This window comes from Pleurodeles waltl, chromosome 5 (genome assembly GCF_031143425.1).
Source record: "Pleurodeles waltl isolate 20211129_DDA chromosome 5, aPleWal1.hap1.20221129, whole genome shotgun sequence".
Lineage (NCBI taxonomy): Eukaryota > Metazoa > Chordata > Amphibia > Caudata > Salamandridae > Pleurodeles > Pleurodeles waltl.
Window position 1 is genome coordinate 1,513,777,910 of NC_090444.1, and position 24,742 is coordinate 1,513,802,651.

Consider the following 24,742-nt stretch of genomic DNA (forward strand, 5'->3'; position numbering starts at 1 on the left):
AAAACCGTGTGCCGCATCCTTACAACCGTACACCATCTCATTTTGCATAGTGATGATTCCCTGTGATAATGCTGTTGTAGCCTGTGCCTGATGGTTAATGGGTCTACTGAATGTGTCTAAATGCACCATTCGCTGGTGATATCTGCGTCTTTGACTGACATGTTCTTGTTTCAAATTGTTAACCAATATATTGACAGAATCAGTCAACTTTCTATATTCGGACTAATCATTATTTGCCCCTGTAGGAGAGCGTCAGTAATAGAGGTATTGCTATAGTAGTTTATTAAAGTAAAGAAGAGTTTTATCCTTGGTGTGTCTTAGCTCTTTGTCTTTGCCTTCTCCTTTAATCTTCCAGCTTTTCTCCCTTTTGTTCTTCTTTTATCCAGAGACAACTCAGGAGGAGCATATAAAGAAAAGAACACAGGAGGTAGATAATATGTTCTCTTTTTGTTTTTATGTTCCATCTCTTTTCTTTTTGTCTCTTACTTTCTACCTTTTTCTTTCCTGGTGCTGGTCTTTCTTTGCTTTTCTCTCTGTTATACTTCTATCCTGCAAGTTCCTTAACTTCCTGCTGTGCATTTTTCTCTTTCTCTTTGCTTACCTTTCTGTCTTGCTTTCTGTTTGGTGTTGCTTTATAACTGTACACCATGTTTCAGCATAATTAAAAACATAAACAACCTTCTGGTTAGAGAAAGAAAAACAAGTCACACTACGTTCAGATCTTTTATCTGGGCATGGCTCCTTTAACCTATTGGCCGTTTGGCCACGGCTCCCCATTATGTTACTTTTTTTTGGCAGGTGGGAGAACGTAATCCCAGCCTGTACCTGTACCTACACTATTTACAGTTTGACTTCTTTATTCTCTCGTTCAGGTTCCTGAAAACCATTTATTGGAAACTATTTTTGTTCTTTTGTCATAGGGATATTATTAATGGTACTTTGGCGCCCTCTGCTGGTCACAATAATTAATGCAGGGGGTTTTGTTTCTAATACCACGGTGAAAAGCTACCGATTAAAAGCACCTCCGAGTGGTTTCCAGACTGTGTGCGGCGCCCCTGGCTAATTTTGACGGCGCACCAAGGAGCCGCGGCGCACAGTTTGGGAACCACTGCTTTAGAATTTAAAGTCAAAGCCTTAACAACCAAAAAAAAAACACCAAGCAAAAAAACCTGAAATAAAACTTTGCTTTCTTCGCCAGCCCACCTTTCCTAGTTAGGCCACGCTCTTCCTATAGCGTGGCCGGTGTACTGACGCTTGACGCTCCCCCGTCCGAATCTGCACCCCCTACGTCAGAGGGTGCTTTTTCAGTCAGCTCCTTCCTGAATGTTTCAGCTCGGGTGCCCGTCTCCGCTCCCCCAGCGCGATGTTGCGCATGCGCGAGCGCTCACAGCAACACAGATTCAAACGAGGTGTTTAACCCCGTCGCTGCCAATGTTTAACCCCTTCGCTGCCAGGCCTTTTCCTTCTCAGGTGCCAGGGATTTTTTGGTCTATTTGGGGATATTCGCTTTTAGGCCATCATAACTTTTTGTCTACATAAGCTACGCAAGCCAAATTTTAGTCCTTTTTTCCCCACATCCCAGGGAATCGACAGGTACCCAGACTTTTTGGGTTCCCCTGAAGGAGACAAAGAAATTTGCCAAAATGCAGCAAAAATTTCGTTTTTTCAAACAAGGGAAAAAAGGGCTGCAGAAGAGGGCTTGTGTTTTTTCCTTGAGGGCTCGTGTTTTTTCCTTGAAAATGGCATCAACAAAGGGTTTGCGGTGCTAAAATAACCATCTTCCCAGCTTTCAGGAACGGGCAGACTTGAATCAGAAAACGCAGTTTTTCAACCCAATTTTGGCATTTTACTGGGACATACCCCATTTTAATGTAGACAAAATGTATTATTCACCAAGGGGTCATTTCTGTAGATCCTACAGTGTTGTCCTACTGAAATAACAACATAAATAAAAAATAATAAAATTTACGTAAAAAAAAAACAACTGTTTTTCTCCACGTTTTACTCTGTAGCTTTTTTCTGCGAAGTTAGATTTTTGAAAGCAATATACTGTTACGTCTGCTGGACTCTTCTGGTTGCGGGGATATATTGGGCTTGTCGGTTCATCAATAACCCTAGGTACACCGAGCCAATAAATGAGCTGCACCTTGCAATGGGGTTTCATTCTATTCCGGGCGTACATCAATTAATTTGCTGAAATATAAAGATTGAAAGATAGGATTCAAGAAAATCTTTGTATTTCCAAAATGGCCACAAGATAAGGTGTTGAGAAGCAGTGGTTATTTGCACATCTCTGAATTCCGGGGTCCCATACTAGCATGTGAATTACAGGTCATTTCTCAAATAGATGTCTTTTTTACACACTGTCTTACATTTGGAAAGAAAAAATGTTGAATAAGATAAAGGCCAATAACACTTGTTCTTCTATTCTGTTTTCCCACAAGTCTCCTGATAAAAATGGTACCTCACTTGCGTGTGTAGGCCAAGTGCCTGCGACAGGAAACGTAACATGGACACATCACATTTTTACATTGAAATTTGACGTGTTTTTTGCAAAGTGCCTACTTGTGGATTTGGGCCCCTAGCTCATTCAGCACCTAAGAAAACCTAGCAAACTAGGACATTTCTGAAAAATAGACACCTATGGGATTACAGAATGGGTTGGCTTGTGGGGCACTCACCAAGTTCCTTTACCCAGAATCCTTTGCAAACCTCACAATTTGTCCCCCCAAAAAAATGTTCCTCTCATTTCAGTGACAGAAAGTTCTGTAATCTGAGAGGAGACACAAATTTCTTTCCACCCAGCGTTCCCCCAAGTGTCCTGATAAAAATGGTACTTCACTTGTGTGAGTAGGCCTAGCACCTGCAACAGGAAATGCCCCAAAACACAACGTGGACACTTCACATTTTCCTAAAGCAAACAGAGCTGTTTTTAGCAAAGTGCCTAGCTGTGGATTTTATCTTCAAGCTCAGCCGGCACCTAGGGAAACCTACCAAACCTGTGCATTTCCCCCAAGTCTCCCGATAAAAATGGTACCTCACTTGTGTGGGTACTCCTAGGTCTTGCGACAGAAAATGCCCCAAAACACTATCTGGACACATCAAAATTATTAAATACAAAACTACCTGTTTTGGTGGGGAGGGGGGCACCTGCGTTTTTGTTCCTGGATTCAGCAGCCATCTAGGAAAACCTACCAAACCCAGACATTTCTGAAAAATAGACACTAGAGGGAGTGCAGGGAGGTTTGACTTGTGTGGATCCTCCAATGTTTTCTTATCCAGAATCCTCAGCAAACCTCACATTTAGCTAAAAAATCTAAATTTTCCAACATTTCTGTTTGGGATCACCCCACCGGGACAAATTTCCTACCACCCAATGTTCCCCTCAGTCTCTCGTTAAAAATGATACCTCACTTGTGTAGGTGGGCCAAGTGCCTGTGATAGGGAAGAGCCAAAAATATGTGGAAATCGAGGGGGAACCAAAGCGGGTCCAAAAAGGCAGTTTCAAATAAAAAAAATGTTGTCTGACAAATGCAGCATAATTTTTATCGGTATAGATGAGACAATGTTGAGAGGTAGGAGGTTTGTGTATTCCTGCAGATTCCGGAAGGTTCCATCACAAAAATGTAGTAGAAATGTGTGATTCCCAGCAAAGTTGGAGGTTTGCAAGGCATTGTGGGAAAGAAAATGGTGTGGGGTGTATGTGAAGCACACTATCCTGGAATCAACTAGATGTTTAGTTTTCAGATGTGTCTAGGTGTTGTGGATGTTTCTAAATGGCAGCGTCCCAAAGTCCAAAAAGCGCAGCCCTCAACATTCCAAGTGGCACACTATTGAGAGTTACCAAGCTCTCATGGCCCAAACGTAAAACCAAGACCCAAAATAATTGGGGGGGGAGGCAGGAATGGCCTAAAAGTAATTAGGCCCCACCGGGAGTGACCCTTGACTAAGGGGTGGCTCCCCACATATAAAAATAAAAAATAAACAAAAAAATAAGTTATCCCTGGTCTCTAGGGGTTTTCTGCCCACCCTGGGGGCAGATCGTCCTAATTATATTAGGCCGATCTGCCACCGTGGGGGCAGAAATGGCCTACAAATGTTTTGCCCCTCCTTGGGAGCGGCTCTTGCCCAAGGGGCCACTCCCCTTCTGAGTAACTATAAAAACAATAAAAATTCCCTGGTGTCTAGTGGTTTCTGCCTCCCTGTGGGCAGTAATGGCCTAAAAATAATTCCCCCCCCCAGGGGGTGACCCTTGCCTAAGGAGTCACTCCCCACATATCAAAAATAAAGAGAAAAAAATATATATATATATCCCTGGTGTCTTGGGGCTTATATTAGGCCGATCTGCCCCCATGGGGTTGGTGGGACTGGGTAGAAATGGCAGTATACTCCACTACAATCTACTTCACCTCAATCTACTCCACTATACCCCATTCTTCTCCACTCCAACCTACACTATTCCACTATAATCTAACCCACTTCAAACTACTCCAATCCAATCTACTCCAGTATACCCCAATCCACTATTCCCCAATTTACCCCATTCCAGTGTATCTCAGTCCACTCTACTGCAGCCTACCCGGATATACCTCAATCCTATCTACCACAATCAACACAGACTTACTCCTTTGAGACCTGCATCAGCTGCAAGGTGCTTCATTTGCATCTATCTTTACTTATATAGCTGAGCTGTTGTCTTAATGTATCAATGCTCATGCTGTATGACAGTTTATTCACACCTCATGATAGTATATTTCATTAGTGTGTAGCTCACTCTTGCAGGGATGCATTTCTTGCACTTACCTTGTTGGAGACTCAATAGTAGCCAAGCCTGGTTTATGTTTATGTAACTTTCTTCACATAGAGCGGTAGGCCTCTTTTTGCCCTTGGTTGTGTGACCTTAGCTGTTCTTGCTAGTCCAGTGGATGCCTTGTTATTTGTTGTTTAGCAGGGCTCCTTCTCTGCCCCACCATCTCCTAGCACCGTTTTTGGTCTACAGTTGCCCTTTTCATTGCTCAGCTCGGCCCCTAGGCACCGTCACTCGATGCTTGTTGTCGGTTATGTCTTGGCTGGTGGGTCTGTGTGTTTCTTTTGCACTCTTTGCATTTTATTTTGCCCTTTTATTGTTGTCCTACTGCTACTGCATTGACTTAATAGTGTCTTATTCAAATTCCAACATGTAGTCCTCTTTTGTACTTGGTGTACTCCTCTGTGTCTATGGCCGGAATATTGCTATTCCTCTTTTTCTCATAAGTCCATGTATATCTGTGGGTTCCAGTATGGCTCCACTCCACTCAATGCAACTGCAAGCCACACAGTGCCACTTCACTATACTCAGTGCCTCACCACTTCACACCTCACACCACATAATGACTGCACTCCATGCCACTATACTCCAAGCCACACAATGCCACCCTACACCACACAATTACACCGCTCTTAATACCACACCACACAATACCAACTCCACTCCACCAGCACTAAGCCACTCCACCCTACACCACTGAGCTTCAAACTTTTTAACCCCAGGCCCCCACAGACACATACACCCACACAGACACACACACCCACACCAAATCTTTCACAATTATTCTATTAAATGTGCAATGTTTAAACTTTTTTAAATATTGCAGATAACTTGTGTTACTGTTATAAAAAATGCAATCAAATACATGATGCCAACCATACTATTCTGGTCAGGCATGTACTGCTCATTTTCTTCAGCTTAAGACACAGCACGGTTCTCAGCATAATGCTTCTCTTGGCCATAGCCTGGTGCCTCACCTCCCTGGGATCATTTGAGGCCCCCCCAGGGGAACCCACCTCCCAGTTTAAAGGCCCTCTGTTCTACACAATGGCACCGTACTCCACTCCTCTAAGTGCAACTCCACACCACTTAATGCCACTCCAGTACACTCCAAGCCACACAGTGCCACTCCATCCCACAATGTACCACACTACTCTAATCCACACAATGCTACTCTTTTACATGTTGCACAATGCTACTTCAAACCATGCCAATCCACTAAATGACAATACACTACACTCCAGGCCACAAAATGACACTTCCCCCAAGCCAAGGCACTCCACTTCAGTCAGTGCACTATACTTCTTGCAACATAACATAAGTCCACTTAATAAAATTTCACTCCTCTACACTCCACTCCACACAGTGCCATGCAACGCAATGCCACTCCACTCCTTCTAAATCAATATAGTTTACATATGTGCAGGAGCAGTGCGTGGCGGGGGCGGCTGGTGCGGGGGTGAAGAAAAATTAATAATTGAAGAAAAAAAACTTACCTGAATGCGCTGCCACCAACACCACCACCAAGCATCACCTCTTTCCTTGGCAACAGGCACAGGCTCCCAGCCTGCCCTGCGGCCAATCTAAATGTTAACATCATGACACAAGTGTTCAGATTTGGGGGAGTGCCAAGCCAGGGTGCTCCTAGGCAGACTGCGAGAGTCTACCTGTTCTCTCCAACCCAGCACTGCATTGCTGGATTGGACAGAGCTTAGTGCGCATGTATGTTTGCCCAGCCTGAGACGGCCGGCTAAACATACATGCGTACTGAGGGAGAGTACTGAGTATTCCCCCTCTGTGCTCGTCAGGGTCCGTGGCCCCACCCCTTCTACAATACAACAATAATAAACGTTGTTCATTATTGCTGTATTGTAGAGGTTTGGCAGCTGCTGCTGCTGGCGGGGGCGATGCTCCTCCGACCGAACGGAGGTTCCACCCCTGCATATGTGAGATCTATTGATTTTGCCAATGCTTGTTTTGCAACACCTTTGGCGTCCCATAATCTTTGTGTTCTCTGGAGGTATAATGAGGGCAGATCTTCCAGTCTTTCCCATGGGTGAGTGAGAAGGACCATTAGAGTCCAAGGGGCTGGAATTCTGGTCTGAGGGGGGCGGTATCCAAACATATTTTACTTTCATATTTTTAGATACATCTTTGAGTGCAATGGGTTTTTAACCACCCCTCATGCCCCCACCTCCAGAGATCATGACGGTTGGACTGTGGGTAATCCTCCAATATCATTGATAACTGTATTCGCAGCAACTGATGCTGAGACTGTGTGTTAATTTTCATTTATTGGTGAACATGTGTTTGCGTCATATCATTTTAAATGTTTTTATTTGTTCTTTTTTTAAGTTAAATCAGAGTTTAACTTGTTGTGGAGCAAAATATACATGTCAGATTAGCTATGAAGGACTGCTGCCCTGGCTATCGCCCTGATTTGGACCCTTGATTTTTGGTAGAGCGAAACGATAAGACGAGTCTTCTGGTGACGTCATTGATATTTTCAGTTAAGTATAAGTGGAGCGTCTCCCAGTCCTTAGTTGGACACTTGGTTTGGTCCTTAGTTGGACACTTGGTTTGGTCCTTAGTTGGACATTTGGTTTGGTATCCCTTTGGGATCACTTTGATTTGGAACTTGCAAGAACCAAAGCCGAAGGACTCGTGTATTCAAGAGACTATCGTAAACGATAATCCTTTGAAGTTTGAAGCTAGACTAGTGAGCGAAGATGCCTGGTCTTAGCAGACTTGGAAATTTGTTTTGTCTTGGTTGTAAAAGGGACTCCCGGTTGGAGGACTCATGTCCGGTTTCTCCGATTGGAACTCCAACCGATGAACTATATGTGAAGCACGGAGTGGGCCCCATCACGTTTAATAAAGTATGGGTCCGCTATTCTTGGAAATAATTGAGAAAAGTTTTTTTTTTTTTTTTCTTGTAAATATGACTTACAACTAGGATCTGCAAACGGTTCTGTAAGTAAATTGCGACGGCGCTATTTATGAAAAATGGCTAAAGCGCGCTGTATTGTGTGTACTGAGTGTTTTCTGTTTATATCTGAAATGAGCTCAATGTGTGTTTGTGGGTCTTCTTGATGTTTACAGTTTGTTAAGTAAAATGTTGGTTAATTAATATTAAGTAGAAACTTAGAAAAAATCCAGAAATGAACCATGTGATGTGCTAACATAGCTATATGTTGCTCTTTAATTTATAGAATGAGCAATTGTGCACATATACAAAACTGCCGTTAAATGCTTAATAAATTAGAAAACACATTCAATAGATATAAATAGGGCCCCCCCAAAAAAAAACGAAATTATCTATTTTCAATTCAGCCAGTACTTTCCCAGTTAAACATGGGTGGAATTTTTCATAACCTTCCTTTTAAATGAAAGTGGTGCAAAAATGTGACGCATTTCAAGTTAGGCTTATGCGCTTAGGCTTGTGAGTTAATGTATCCCAAATAATAGGCAAGGGATGCAGCTTGCTTTTATATGTGGAATTATCACAAAAAAAAGAATAATTGGGTTTTTATTTTTTTTTAAAGAAAATTATTAATTATGGGAAAATGATTAAAAAAAATAAGTGCCTTTCAAAATCGTTTTTTAATATTTATAAAGCTTAATACCTATACTATGACCTCCTAACATTAAAATGTAATTTAAGTTATGTTGCACCTCTAAAATGACATTTGTATGTGCAATTTTCCCTTGCCGCAGGAGCAAACAAGCTCATTTCTATAAAGTATAAGTTAATATTTTCAATGGCTGACTCATGGATTGTGTAATAGACATTCTGGTAATGCATATTATGCAAGAAAATTGTAGGATATTGATTTTTTAATGCCTAAATTATCAAAGTCGATTTTGGGCAAAAGCACTGTTTAAACTGCATTTTCTTTCATTCAGAGTACTTTTTAAAGTGTCTCAGGCTTCAGTAAATGCATACATTTAGGTTTGATATATATTTGCAGGTTGTGCCTTCTTATGATTCAATGAGTCAATGTGCCAGTACAAAGGCTTGTTTTAATATCAAGGTTGAAGGTTCTAACTTCAGCTGGGCCTACTGAGACGTTCATTCATTCGAGGTTGATGAAATATGTACCATTGCATGGGATTGCAACAAGCATTTATTCTAACAACGGGTATGTGTGTTATTAAGGTTTGTGAATTATTCACAGTAAATGTAGTTTAATAATTTTAGCGCCTAAAAAGGAAAAAAAAATTTTTTTTTTAAATAGAGTGAATGATTCCAGGTTAGAAGGAAAATAGGAAGGCCTACTGTCTTTGACAGATTCAGAGTGGCAGAAGCTAGGAGAGCTACAGAGGCTGGCTCAAGTCACGCTCCTGAGATGCTATCTTTAGTTTTCCCATAAACAATGGAGGAGGCTGTCATGTTGACACTTGTGACCTTTTAAATTAGGGCCTTGTCTCTGTGAAATGCAGAATGACCCTACAAGCCTCTAAAAGTGGGATTTCTGGTTTCTCCAGAAGAACATCAATACAATTAAAGAACTTAATTCCAAAGGGAAAATATAAAAAAAAGGGGTTTCTTCGAAAGTCCCAACATCATGTTAAATGCTCTGCAGAACTGATACATTTGTGTCTCCGCTCTAAAAAAATAACATGATGCCTGCTAGTTGCTTTTATTTGACAGAACACGAAGTGTTGCATTAAGTCTTAGACAGAAAATAAGATGCAGCCTTTTTTAAAAAATGTTAAACGCTACATGCCTTAATGAGAACGATTTGCCAATTAAGACTTATTTTTCACAGTGGAAATTGTAGGTGCAAAATTAATATGGAGTGTCAGTGTAACAATTTTTACTTTTAGAAAGGTAAAACTAAGGTGGCTTGATGTTGCGAAGTAACTGACAAGAGGGTAACAGTTAAGTAATGGAAATTTATTTTCATGTATTTGGTCCTATCATGAATTGTTCTTGCTGGTCCTGTATGTTAGAAGAGAAACAGTAAAGTTATATTTGACAGCAGATTTCCATTGCCTGGTGATCTACTGTCAAAAGAAGGGTAAGGATTTTAAACCTGACAAATTAAACAGGCCCAAATAGTACATGACATGGTGTTGTGTGTCACCGCTTATTCACACATGCTATTGTTTTGTCTATGCTTTTTGTGCTTGATACACAGCAAGTATATCTGATGGCTTGACGTTTTGTGCGTTTTTATTATTTTTTTTATTTGTTTTTTGCATGTTTGTTGCTGCTTTTGATACTATTACAAGCTCCCCTGTGTTGTGAGGGGATGGTCATGACGATGCCCATCGCTACGCAACAGTTGGTTGAACTTGTTCTGGTTACTAAATTCCACAGATAATGATATTTCATGCTGTGAACATAAAAGACAACACTTCACCAGTGAATGTCTATTTGGCTATAATGGTATTGAAGGAAAATAAAAAGAGATATACAGGATCAAAGTGTGTCACCTGCAGTTAGTCACGTTACTGCCCCTTCCCTTAAAGGAACAGGCAGCCCTACATTTATGTATCCTTGATTGGACCTAAGGATGAAATTATAGATCTGTGACTCAAGGTGGCCTAATTTCTATATTACATTAGTTAATGATGTTCTGTTTCCTAAGTAGCATATGGCTTTCGTTCCTTAAAAGAAAACCAGGTTTTCATTTTTTCCTGAAGAAGGAACTGAAACATTAGCTAGGAGTACCGTATATGGTGTAGTCGCCAACGGTAGAGTTAAAATTTGTGTAACTTTGGCCTTTGTGTATCACCCGTACTCTTGGTGTTGTGTCACATGCCTGACTATCACCCAAATAATTTTTTTTGTTCTTTCTATAGATTTTTTCTTTGGTTACTTCCCCTGACCAATGTCGCATCATGCTTAGTTATTGAGATTTTAGCTATGTCCTAGTCCCATTTCTCTTTTTCGAATTCCTTTCACCAGTCAGCCCTTTTATTATTATTGATGTATTGTTCAGGTTCACATTTCCAGACTGCAGTGATGTACCAGGGACCCCCATGTTATGTATAATTCCCTTTGGTATGACCAGACTGGTTTTCAAGAATTTGCCTTAGGCCTGCTTCAATGTTTTCCAGCCTGACTGTCAGGGTAGCGATAGACTGGTTAACTGACTCAATATTATAGTAAGACAAGTTTTCCATCTCAATAGGAGATATCTTATGTTTACCTTTTTGAACATGACGAATTTTCAATGTCTATTTTAATTTGGTTTTCGGTTCCCTTCTGTTCCTGCTACTTTAATTTTTTGTGGGATCAGATGTGTCCTAATCATGCAAATATCAGGACCCTCTAGTTCTTGTCTTTTTGTTTGCACATTTGACTATTAGCTTGTGTATTGCATAGTGCACCTGATGCACAGTTTTTCAAGGAAGGTTTCTACATGTCCCTGATAATCGGTATCATGTGATTTCTCTATTGAGATGTTCTAAGGTAAGGAGGAACACCTAGACTTAATCATTGAGGCAAATATGTGTTTACCCCATTAGACAATGCCACTGTGTGAGGAAATCCATTCAGATAGAATTCTCATGTAGCTATAGATGGCAGAGAATAATGGAGAGAACCCAATTAAAGATGCTAGAGACCCTGTTTTGCCCTTCTGCCTTTGTCTTTGTATTTTATGCCCATGGTGTATGGCTACTCCTTTGAAGATTGCAGACCACCTGCTTGCAGTCCCCTTGTTAAAAACCATGAACTGTTTTTTTTTACTAAATTGAAGGAAACTAACAACTGTGGCACATTTCCTACGTCACTAGATTCTGTGGGTATCAAGTCATAATAACCTGCAGGACATTGATTTAAGCCTAATTCCCATCAGTGACAGCTACAGATGAAAGACGGATGTCTTGGCCCTACAGTCTCAGCACCCAGAAAGTAGCAAAGCTGGACAGCGATCGCCAGCGCATGGTATCGTACTTGCTCCATCAGACGGCGTTGGACATTACAAAACCAAAGTTTCAGTGTAAAAGAGCTAAAGAGAAGGATTCCTGTTGTTGATAGCAGAGCTGTTTTGAGGTTTCATTTCTCTACCTGTCATGTGCTGGTAACCTCTGACAGTGTGCAATCCCTTGAGCCCCTTGGCCTGAGTTTTGGCCACACACCCCCTTTTCTTTGCTCCAACGGAAGAAGGGCAGTGCACCGGAGATTTCAAGTTTGGAAAAAGGCACTATATTGTGGTGCCCATGAAAGAGCAGCTTGAGCGTCCTCTGACACTAAATAATGAGTGTTGGAGTCTGAAAGTGCTGCTGAGCTTGAGCTATTTCCCAATTAATGGTGCTTGGGTCTGCACGAGATGATTTGTGCCCTTGATCAATGAAGAGCACATTGTTTGTAGTGTCTGCCACAGGGGAGATACACTGGTGCATTGCTTTAAGACATTGAGACTTTCGAGTGAGCTGTGGGTGTTTGCCAGGAGGGCACTCCAACTAAGCAGTATTTTCTCACGAAGAGGCCTGAATTGAGAGGCCCATGCGAAAGAAAACAACAAAAGAAAATTTGATGGACAATAGAAGCCTGCCAGAGAGGCTTTTTGAACGGACTCTGGGCATAGTTGGTTTCACAAGAGGTTTCCGTGTGATTGTATAGACTAGGTGTTAGGAGACTGATTGTTTTGCTGGCATTGTTTTAAAGTACTATTCTGTTTAGTAAAAGCAGAATAAAGTCCATTTTCTGTGGAAAGAGTACCCCCTTTTCACCTTAGAGCATTGATGAGAGTCACCACTGTTCCACCTGAACATACAAAAATTACTGAAATGCAGAGGAGCCCTAAAAATGTTACTAGATAATTTTAGGATTTGCTTTTTGGTTAGGATTGTGAAAAATTATTATTTCATTTGTACTAGTGGTCACTACTTTCTCCCGTTGTCTATATGTTCTTAGTAACGTGTTTTCTAGTGTCTTTTAAACATGACGTTGTCATTTATGGGTGGGATTGTTTTTCTCTACTCAATTGACTTCTGCACCAACTTCCCAACCTATGTCTTTTCCTACTATTGTTTCTTTGCACTCTTTTCACCCTTTTCCTGAACATGAGCAGGTTAGAAGATCAGAATTCGTAAGCAATTCTTTTGTACAGCTTCTGCATCAACACTAGTTAGTAGTGAACATCACTAATTGTTGGGTGTGTGATCTTATGCCACCTACTGCAGATAGAGGTATTCCTTATTTTGTCCTGCCATATGTGGCCTTTTGTGCTACTTCATGTTCAAGGAGACCTGTCCAGAGAGAGTTACCAAGTACTAGAATTTTGCTCCAGCAACATCTCCATGGCTTATAAACATAGACCTGGACTCAGATTAGCATGAGAATAGGTTTATTGCCTATGTAAGGGCAAAAGGAGGGTTTGTGGTTCTAAAAATTCTGGACCCATGTAATTTACTTTGCCACAGCAGTACGATTTTAGTATCAAAAGACCGATAATGACTAGTACACTAAGCATGAGCATTTTCGCTCAATTCCAGCAGCGTTTTCACCTCGAAATCGCCATTTTCGTCCTGCACTCGTGGCTCCCATTTTATACACGGCAGCCATTTTTAAAAGTTGCCCCCACATAGGCTTATAATACAGTCAGATTTGATTCCAAGGACACGTACACCTTGATTGACTTTTCTCTGACCTGGGCAAGCTGGAACCATTGCCTCAGGCCAAACCTGTTTGGTCAGTCCCTCTCCCAGTGGCCGAATCAGATAGCATCAAGGCACACCAGGCCATAAAACCCTTATTATCGCTCACACACCCTGCCTAACTTGCTCACACCTGCACCTGCTCTTTTCTTCTTCTTACTTTACGAGGGGGAGGTGCCCGTTTTTATTGGGGGTCCACACTTATCTGATGTGAAATTCTAGGCCTTGCCGGGTAATTTATTATGGGCTGGATGACATGAAATATGAGGTTTCATCATGACACTGGTTTTTACTTTGTAGTGAAAACATGTGAATGACCAACCAAAATGTCAAGAATGTTTGCCTGAAGCTTAAAAAACTGTATATAAGGAAACCTGATTTTGCATTGACACACAGTCTCCTGAGAACATACAAATCGTGCTGTTGTACTTCTAGGACACTTGTCAATTGGTTGCAGCCAATAAATTCGATCTTTGACTTCACCTAGAAGACTCTGAGTTTCTGTAGTCTGAATCAGGAAAGTACCCGAGGTCTTTGGGTGTACCCTGGCACCGCTGGGTTACCGGATCAGTACCGGTTCTGAAAAACCCAGTACCTCACTAACCGTAAACTTTCATACGTCAATACAGGTGTTTGAAATATGGCTGAAGGTGGTCTAGTGTTTTCAAGGGCAGAAACAGACACACTTGCCACGATTCTTTAGGAAGTTAATTATATATGAAGATCTCAACCTTTAACACTACTCTACTAGACATGGCACCCAATGCAAAATATTTCATATTAGAACTGATTTTTATTCATCAACATGTAGATAACACTAATAAAAGTAAAGATGAAATATATCATGTCTATGGTCAACCGCCTGATTGGGGTACAGATATTTCCAGATTACAGTAGAAGCTAACCAATTTGAAAGTCCGTGGAGATATACATATTATGTCCATCCTATATTAATAGGCCTCACTTTTTTGGGCAATCTGTAAAATATTTCCGACATGATGATGTCATGTCAGATGGCTATTTTGTTCTTCGGTGAGTCTGACTGCCAGGGTACATTACAGAGCCTTATTGTGTGAGCCCTCTGAAATTCTAAATCTGCAATACTCAAACGTCCTATTACCTAACATTACATGGATGCTCTGGCAGAAAAGGTCTAGGTAGAGTTTTTGATGCCCTGTTGCTAGAACATGGCAAAGAGAAATCAAGACCGCCCCCCTCCCCCCGGAAAGAATAACTCATGCAAGGATTATAAAAATTACCTTTTCATCAAGGTTTAGTTATGTCCATGGTATGCTGTGGCTTACAATTGCTAAATCTTTATTGCCGAGTGTTGAAAGAATGATAAAACAATTCGTATTGGGGGTCAACTAAACCTAGGACCCGGAGGACTAAACTGTAGGCTCACACAGAGGCTGAAGGCCTGCGTCTCCTAAAATGTGTTTTTATTATAGGGCTAATCATCTGTCACAGATTGTATCTGATAAGTGCAAAATGAGATTGCAGAATGAATCCTATGTGCAGACAACTGGAGTTTTTTATGTTGCTAAGAAGCTCTGCACTGGACTTGTTTCACTCAACTAAGGGCCCGGTTTAATTAGTGGCCAACCCATCATTGAGTAAATTATGAGAACATGGAGTCTTGCGTATATGGAGGGGGGCTGGATCCATGCACACGCCCCTACATGGAATACTGCTCAATTTAACTATACCCAAGAAGGACCTCTCTGATATGCAAGCCCTAGTAGATCCAATGGGCTCTTAACACAATAAGATATTGGGGTATTAACCTAACTCCCACACTGCCACCTTGGACGCAGGCCAATTGGCCGCAACACTGGTTTCACATGGATCTGTCAGTGGACTGCTAGCCCCTCTGGGTTCTAGCTTGGCTACCCAAGCATGTTTCATTGTTCAGCACCTACATAGCTACCCCCCATTAGGACGGTACTTGAAATATGAGACAGGTTGGGAATCAGGTGAGGGCTTACTACCTTCCCCTCCTCCAACACTCCAATTGCACGCAACCCGGATTTCACTCTTGTGCTACTGCCTCCATTATTTACTAGCTTGGAGGCAGAGGAGTGTAGGAAATTAACAGACCTCTTTGCGGGAGCCTCCATTAAGTCATTTGAACAGTGTAAGGCTTATTACTCTCTCCCTGAAACAACAAGGCTACAGTACTGCCAGATGCATCATTGGGCATTGCACCCCTCCAATTATTCTGGGGCTACCATATCCTATACTGACTTGAAAAATTAGTGAGCGCATATGACGGGTCTAAAGGAGTAATCTCCAATACATACCGGACCATTCAACACTCTACACCTCTTCAAACCCACACATTTCAAACTTTCAGGCAGACTACCACTGCAGATGGCATTTTGTCTAAGCAATTGGAACCCCTTTGGCGAGACATACCTAAAACTTAAGAAAGCTTATCCCACTGTAAAATAGCTTATATGATAGTTTTTCAATGGTATTATACACTGGCTTACCTCTCCACCATATACCCCTCCACATCTTTTTTTCTGCTGGTAAAGCAGACTAGTTGTGGGAGATTATTGACAAATCCGCTGTTGACCCCCAAGCAGGAAATGGAATGTTTGGGGATCAGAGTGTGCTGGTGTCATGCTAACTGACCAAGCAGGCCGCTTCCCTTTTGCGACCCCCCGCCACCACAAAACTCTTGGCCACAGCAAGGCCTGATACCGGGGGAGTTCAGGGCTTAGGCGACCTTAGATAGCATCTTACATAGAACTGCCGTAGCATAGGAGCTTGCACCACACATCAGTGAACATACTTTGGTTGATACCAGTTACTGAGAATCCCGGCGACCCAGTGGGCCTGAACTTCGACCAACAACCCCACTGCGGGCTTCACGAAGGAGTGCAGACTGAAAGTGGGTGTGGGCTACCACCCATTTTTTCCCCAGTGCCTATAGTGACCACACTTGAGTATTTGCCAGTGCAGCACTGGGACTGCCTGTCCCCCTCTGCTATGTGGGGTAATTCGGGTCTTACAACATATATTACTGGGTGTAGAGTGCAGCAGGGGCTGATATTGCTGCTGGTCAAGTGGTGTGCACAGGCTCTCAGCTAGAACAGCAAAGCCATTCCGTTACAAAAATGCCAGTATTCCTCTTCCCGGATTATATCAGTGCAGTGACGCAGGGCTCCCTTTTTGGGGGTGACGTGCAGATTGAGGCAGGCTGACCTCCACTATTCCCTCCTTTTTCAAGTTAAACTGAAGGCCATGGTTTGAATTAAAAGTTACTGCTTTACCAAGCCCATGGATGCCTAGGACTGGGTTGAGACATCCGCTTTCCCTTCACTGCCATGCCGACAACATGAGGCACAAACATCGCATCGCCAGAAGCACTGGGCACGCAAACATGGTGGTGCTGGATTCAAAGGGGCATCTACCCCAGAACAGGCAAAGGAGGGACAAACCCAGACTTTAGGTAGGAGGTTACATTGTGGGCAGACTGCATTCACCCCTTGTTTACTGTTCAGACGATGGCATAGCCGATGTCAAAGCATGGTCTCAGCAACCCTGCAGGAGCTGACAAGGGAAACAGCAGAGGAGCTTATATCACAACAAGAACCTCAGGTGAAGTAATCTGTATTCATCAGATTGTAGTAACAGGTCGTCCCAACTGACCCAGAGAGAGTAGAACTGCAGACTGCTTACACACTGTGGAAACTGAAGACAGCCTGGCTACCCCTCTTGCCTAGCAAACATGATGCATGCTGGTAACATGCAGGACCTTTTCATCCATGGGCCTTATTTTTTTTTTTTTTTTTACTGTTTGAGGGCTGTCCACGGTAGGGATTTTTTTTTTTTTACAGTTTTGCATAACTGTGATGATGTGGCTTATGATCCACTACAGAGCCCACACTCTTCCCACTTAGGATACTGACATGTCTAAACTTAGCATAATCAGGTAGAATGTCCATGGTATGGGCTCCACACGTAACAGACATGCGGTTCAGCAGTATCTTAGGTGATGGGGTGTTCAAATTGCACTGCTATAAGAGACTCATATCATGGGAGAGGAGGGTTCCCGTTTTAAAAAATGCTGTAGAAGGAAATGTTTTATACCACATAGTCTGGCTTTGCTTGCAGAGCCATAATCTTGCTTAGACCAGGTGTTCTATTCAGGCTCACAGTAATCAAAATTGACCTGAAGGGCGGTCCCATGCTGGTCGAGGGGCAACTAGATGGGAGGACGGTCTTGTTAGGAAGCATTTAGTGCCCTCCATTCAACATAGCAGGCCTACTTCTCACGTTTGTTCTCCATATTCAATAAATGGGCCCACATCCCCTGTATCATTGACTTTAGGTGTGTAGTTGACCCACAGCGTGATTGATCCCACCTACAACTCCCATACTCCCCGGTGTAGGCTTCAACACTGGACTTTGTTGGACTGAAGGAGATTGCTGAACTCAGACTCTAGGGAATGTTCCTTTAATTCTCCCGCTCCCCCCCCCCACATGCTTTGCGTATCCGATTCGATTGGATACTCTGTGTCACAGTTACTAGGCTATTGGCATCAAGGGCAGAATATCTGGGGGAAGACCTATTCCAACCTTAATCCCCTCCAGGTACAGTTTTAGTGGGGTGTGTCATAGTCACAGGTTCCCACTAGGCATTTACAGCCCACCATGCTTGGAGATAAGGTATTCTGTGACACAACAGCAGAGACACTCTCCCATAGCCTACTCGACAACTGGGGAACATCTGTGTCCAAGGTAATTGACTGGGAAGCGATGAAAGTTATCCTCAGAGGTCACTGCATCCATGCGGTTGTAGGGGTGAAGGCAGGCCCACACAGTGACATGTCCTGTATTTAGACATCCCTGGGTGCACTGCAAACTACGGCCCAAGCTGACTGCACAATGCTGGGTGCAATGATTAAGGCACTGCATAGACATGCTCAAATGAGTGAGCAACTACAACACCTCGACATCCGTGTGTACCAAGCGAAGCAGTATGCAGATGTTTATTGTCCTGGCTCCTGCGCAGCATGAACCTGCCCACACAGATCACGATAATCAGGGATTCACCAGCAATTGTCACAAATCAGTCAGATTCACAAGGCATTTACTATGCATTATCAGACCGCATATGACCCTCTATTATGGACAGTCAGGTTGCAATATATCACTTTCTTGCGTCTGTCAACTTAGTAGTCCGTCGTCCACTAGATAGGGAAGATCTTAACGCACCCCTTTCATGAGAGAAAGAGACGGTGTCAGGCGGGGCACAGCAACTCATAAAACACTGGGTATGGATTCCAAATCTAATTCTACAAAGCCTACAAGCACCTTTTAGCCCTGAAACTCCTCAAACCTTAACAAGAGTTCCAAACGGACGGTGTACTTCTGCCCACCCTCCGCAAATCTTAGTATCCTTTTCCAAGCCTGTGAAAGACCCCATGGAGCTTGCCTCTTAATACCCGCATTCTATGTTGAGGTCTGATTATAAAATCCTGAACAAGGTTATAGCGGGCAGGCTGTGTGAACACATGCCACGTCTGGTGCACACAGGTAGGTCCACCACCACTTTAAATATACACCTTCTGCACAGGGTAATGAAGCTTCCTCTGGTCCAGTGGCCATTTGCTGCATGCTTGGTGCTGGACTTGCATGAAGCATTTGATATAGTGGATTGAAATTGCCCGTTTTTGACCGTGACTACTTTTGGCATCAAGGGATGACTAGATGCGTTAATTTTACTCATATACATTGAACGCACAGTGCGGGTGAATATTGGCCAGTGTATCTTCCCCTGTTTATGAGTGAGCAGAGGAATGTGGCAAGTCTGTCCGCTGTCCCCTCTGCTCTTTGGCCTCGCAACGGAGCCCTTATCCCTGAGGCTCCAAAAGCAGGGGCGTTCCTGGAGTATCCCATTGTCTGGGGAGATCCATGTAGTCTTGTTATATGCAGATGATGCATTATTCTACATCTGAAACATACAGTAGGGCATAGCTGATATCCAAGACATACCCCTGGAGTTTCATGTTGCTTCTGGCCTGGGGGTGACCTGTACCAAATCATGCCTGTTTATGCTGCACCCGAACTGTCCCCAGCAGCATTTCATTGTGGATTCCAATCCTTTGTGTTAGGAGCCCCGCACGTTTTGATACCTTGGCATAAACATCTATCATGAGACAAAGTATCTAATAGATGACAACCTTATAAGAAGCATAGCAACCCGCATCCCCACATGGCTTTTTGGAGCACTTTGCAAGGTAGAGTGTCCCTATCTAAGATGGTAATGCTCCCTCTGCTACTTTACTTTTCCTATAACCTCCTGGTCTGTGTCACCCAGAGGCACATCCCATCCATTACACTTGGCCATAAGGAGTTTCATTCAAAACAAGGGGAGTTGCCACATTGCACTCCGTAAACTACAGTTGTCCCTAGACTAAGGGGTATTTGGTGCTCCAGATTTTGAACATTACTAGTTGGCGGCCCAGGTGCATTGGTCGGCAAGTTGTTTGTCAGGCCATCACACAGAAGAACTTGAATCTCCCACAGCAGCCCGAGCACACTTTGTGGTCTAGCGGATCTTCCTCCCCCAGGACAGGCTTTCACATGATGCTAATGGATTATTGCTGATCACATGAGAGTTTTAATCAGAGCTTGCGATACATCACGCAGATTCTTTGCTTGAGATACCACTGAGCTACATAACCTCATTCAGCAAAATGTTTGGTAGCGTGGGCACGAGGGCCTGGGTAGAGGCATGCATAAGTACACTAGTTGCTTTGTATCAGGGGGGTACATTATTTTCTGATAAATGCTTACAGGAGGAACATGCCCTTCCAGCAGGTCATTTCTTGGCATACAGGCGCTTGCTGGGCCACCGTGGAAATACTCTGGGCCATCACAGACAATATGCCAGTACAGCGACAAACAACACATTACACATAGTTTATACAGTGGAAAAGGAAATTTGGCAGTGAATTACATCATGCAATACATAGCTATCAGCTATGTAGGTACCTTGCAATCTCGTGTGCATGGGAACATCACTCGAGGGTGGCCGTACTCCAGCTTGGGGTATCATGTGCACTGCATTGTGAGGGCTGTCTGGTTGGGGCAGTGGAAATTGCCTGGTACGATTTGCAATTTGAGGGCGGCTAACTATGGTGGAAGGCTGCTGGTCAAGGAATTCAGGAGCACTCAGAGTTACGCTGTATGTAATAAGTGCTGTGTTGGGAAATAAAACAGAAATAATTATTTGGAAAAGAGCTGAACTCTCTAATTGGGAGCAGAAAGGCAAACTTTGGCCATGTGTCGGTTGCTTCTTAATTGTATGAAGTTCCTGGTGACAGTGAGCACATAAAGGGTAGTTACATGAGAGGTTGCTTTAACAGGAGGGGATGGGTGGATTGAGGAGAAAGGTGGCGGTTCTCCTTTGTGATGTGTACACCTGCATAGGGGGATTGCAAGAGAAGTTCTCATCTGACTGGGGAATTGAGAGGTGTTGTGTGGGTAAACTGATGAAATCGTGATGCCTTCATCAATATGGGGCCTCCCGTTGGCATGGGTAAGGTTCCACTTTGTCATTGGGTAAGGCTGTGGTTTAGTGAGTTATGGGTTTTTCAAGGGGAAGCACCTGCTGTAAGGGCCTTATATTGTAGCAACATCACATCCCATGCTGCTGCGATGGGGCACTGTCTGATACAGCCGGCCTACAAACAGTGTAGTGCAAGCCTATCTGCCTCATCCTAGCAGGACACTGCCAATTGCCATGGGCCTGCGACGCGGTTGCGGGGCCTTTCAATACAAAGAGAGGAGGCATTTGGCCAATAAGAGGGCCAGCTTAGCAAATTTGGCTTGTACTTTGTGTTGGTTCCATCAATGGGAATAATCCTAGTGCGGTGGCGTCCCATTTTTTCAGTGCATTAAGTTATAGGACTGTGGCCAAAGTGCTATGCAGCTTGTCCCAAAAGTGTGCCAATGTGGAGCAGGACTAGAGCATGTGTTGAAGGTGCACCACTGGGAAAGAGCATCTCAGGCAGGTGAGGTGTGCCACTAGGAATATTCTGTTAAGGGGGGGGAGGGGTTGAGGTAGCCCTTATGTAGAAGCACTTATTGGTTATTCTTGTAGCATGCTTTATGTCTTACTATCTTATGTGATTCCAGGGCCCTGGCACATTGATGATCATGAAAATGCCTCCTGTGGTTCTCCGTACAGAACTGCCTAAGTTGCATCAGGGGTATGTCCAAGTGTTCCAATGGCTTTACAAAGCCAAATGATAAGATGTCACCGTGTACCATTTGATATATTGTACAAACAACTTTGTGTCTAGTTTTTTCTGTAAGGATTTACCATAGGGAGTCCATTGAGGCAGCAGGCATCAGTATGTGAATTGTCCTGGGAGATGGCATAGTCCTGGTCAAAAGCTGGCCGTCCTGGAAGAGGTCTTCCACTGTGTCAAATGAGTGTGCCTGCCAGTCTGGTAGCTGCTCTCTTGTCAATGAGCCCTACACGCTGGTGAGGCCCTGTATTGCAATGTTAGGGGCATATGGAGCAATCTGGTTTGTTTGTTAGGCGAAAGTTTCTGGTTAGACATTTCCACGGCAACCATCCAGGAAAGGAGCAGGGCATCATCAGTGGTGATCTTGAATGTGTTTTTGCCCACCAGCCATCGAGCCACCCAATCAAGCTGTGCCACCAGGTAGTAAGACTCGAAACATGGGTCCCCTCAAACCTCCCTGAACCACTGTCAACCCAACATTCCAGATTGTATCCCCCATCAAATGATCTAGATCACAGAAGTGGTATGGTGGAAAGGCTGGTACATTGACAAAATACTGCAATTGGGGAAGGATTATCATCTTTGAGAATGCAATCTTGCCGGTGAGGGCTCTGGGGAGCTGCTGACAGAGTTGCCCTCAAATTTGTTTTCCTGCAAGTGGTGAAGTGGAACCCCAGGTAACGGAAGGCTGTGGACTTCCAAGCTAAGGGTGTAGGGGCAATGCTGGCGGTGTGGGGTTTCACCTCGGAACAAGAAAGTATAGAATTTTCCCTAGTTAACTTGGAGCCCAGTCACCGCTTCGAAGTCCTGAAAGGCAGATGTCAAACAGGAGGTGTCGATTTTCATGTCTCAGATGTAAAGTAGAAGATAATTTGCATAAAGGAACACTAAGGGGGTCATTCTGACCCTGGCGGCCGGTGGCCGCCAGGGCCACCGACCACGGGAGCACCGCCAACAGGCTGGCGGTGCTCCCACGAGCATTCTGACCGCGGCGGTTCAGCCGCGGTCAGAAGCGGCAAGTCGGCGGGCTCCCGCCGACTTACCGCTGCTCGGGGGAATCCTTCATGGCGGCGGAGCGCGCTCCGCCGCCATGAGGATTCTGACAGCCCCTACCGCCATCCTGTTCATGGCGGGAAACCCGCCATGAACAGGATGGCGGTAGGGGGTGCCGCGGGGCCCCTGGGGGCCCCTGCCGTGCCCATGCCAGTGGCATGGGCACGGCAGGGGCCCCCGTAAGAGGGCCCCGCAAAGTATTTCAGTGTCTGCCATGCAGACACTGAAATACGCGACGGGTGCAAACTGCACCCGTCGCACCCCTGCAACTACGCCGGCTCAATTCTGAGCCGCCGTCCTCGTTGCAGGGGCATTTCCTCTGGGCCGGCGGGCGCTATTTTGGAGAGCGCCCGCCGGCCCAGAGGAAATGTTAGAATGGCCGCCGCGGTCTTGTGACCGCGGTGCGGTCATGTGGCGGCGGAACCTTGGCGGACGGCCTCCGCCGTCCGCCAAGGTTAAAATCAAGCCCTAAGTTCCTCCGTGCAGCTGTATCCTCCTCCCCCCCCCCACACACAAACAGGGCTCTTCCAACTGAGGCAGTGCGCCATTGGCTACATGGATCTGGAGAACAGGATTGGGGAGATGGGACAACCCTGTTTAACCACGACCAACAGGAAAGGGGGGCAATATTAGGCAGCCCACTTGGACCCTTGAAGGGAGGTTTATGTTTAGTAGTTTGTTGTAAGCTAGGAGGCATGGACCTAGAACGAAGGATGATAGGGTCGCAAACAGGTGCTCCATAAGACTCAATCAATACAGACTATTAGGCTGATCTAGTATATAGTGAGGATGCCTGGTCTATTACACTGAATAGGCGACAGATATTATAGGGGTGGCCAGTTAGCTGTGTAGGTCAGAGTGATACATACTGAAGAATGGCAAATTGCAATTGTAATATCCAGCCTGTAGGCAGGGTGATTTCTGTTCTTGTAGGGGACCACCACACCAGCAGTTATCAAGGTTTGTCCCCTTATGAGTGGATTCGAGCTGTGTATTTGCTAGAGTTAGGCTGGCAGTCTGAGAGATACTGCAGTACGGTGCCTCAGGAAGCCCTCTTTAATAGTGGGGAGCAGACTGATTAAAAAGCCGCCTACAGTGTTGAAGAAAGAAGTAGATGGGCTGGCCCGTGGTTTTTGGTTTTTACAGGTAGTCTGCTAATGGCAGGGTCACAACCTGGTCATGAGTTTCATTGGCATGCTTCACTTGGCGTTAGCCTGGCATGACTCAGCATGTACCTAACAAGTGCACTTTGTCCATAAGGTCTTGGGTGGTCTGTTTTTGGGTCTTCAGCTGTGGTACTATCTCTGTGATATTACGTTCTGTGTTGGTGAACCGGGAAGCCAGTTTTCGCAGGTCCTTCTGAAGGAGACCAAATTCCACACATCTCCTTTATGTGCGCTTCTACTGATGAGCAAGAGGATTTATTGGTAAGTAGGATGGTGGCCTGTTTTTCACCCAAGTCCTGTGGAGAGCTGGAGGTCTTTGCCCTGTGTCAAGGCTCCTCCCCATGATGGAGTGTGGGATAGGGTGGACGGGGGTGAGGTTTTGGTGATTTCGGTTTACCCAGGGCGTGTTCCAAGTCTACCGCGCCAATACGTTGCTGGATCACCGTATGCAAGATGACTAAAATTATGTTCCGTGGGGTAAAAGTCTGCTAGTGTCAGCTGTGGTCTTTGTAGTAGCCAGCTCCCTACACCCTCCCCCTCCCCCTCTGCCGGGCATGCCCCGGTATGGTATGCAAGGTTGGTTCTGGCCAGTCGACAGTCTGATGCAGCACTGTGTCTATGTCGTGTGTGTGTGTGTGTAATGGCAGGATTAATGTTGATTGCGGCATTCAGGTCCTGGAGCAAAGTTACTCCACGGCTGCCATCTTTGGCTCCATGGCAACCCCATAAGCACCCTCTCATACACACACTGTATATAATGGGTTGAGGCTGTAGACTTGTCACCTGGTTTGTTTGTGCACTAGCATACACCGCACACAACCTGTTAA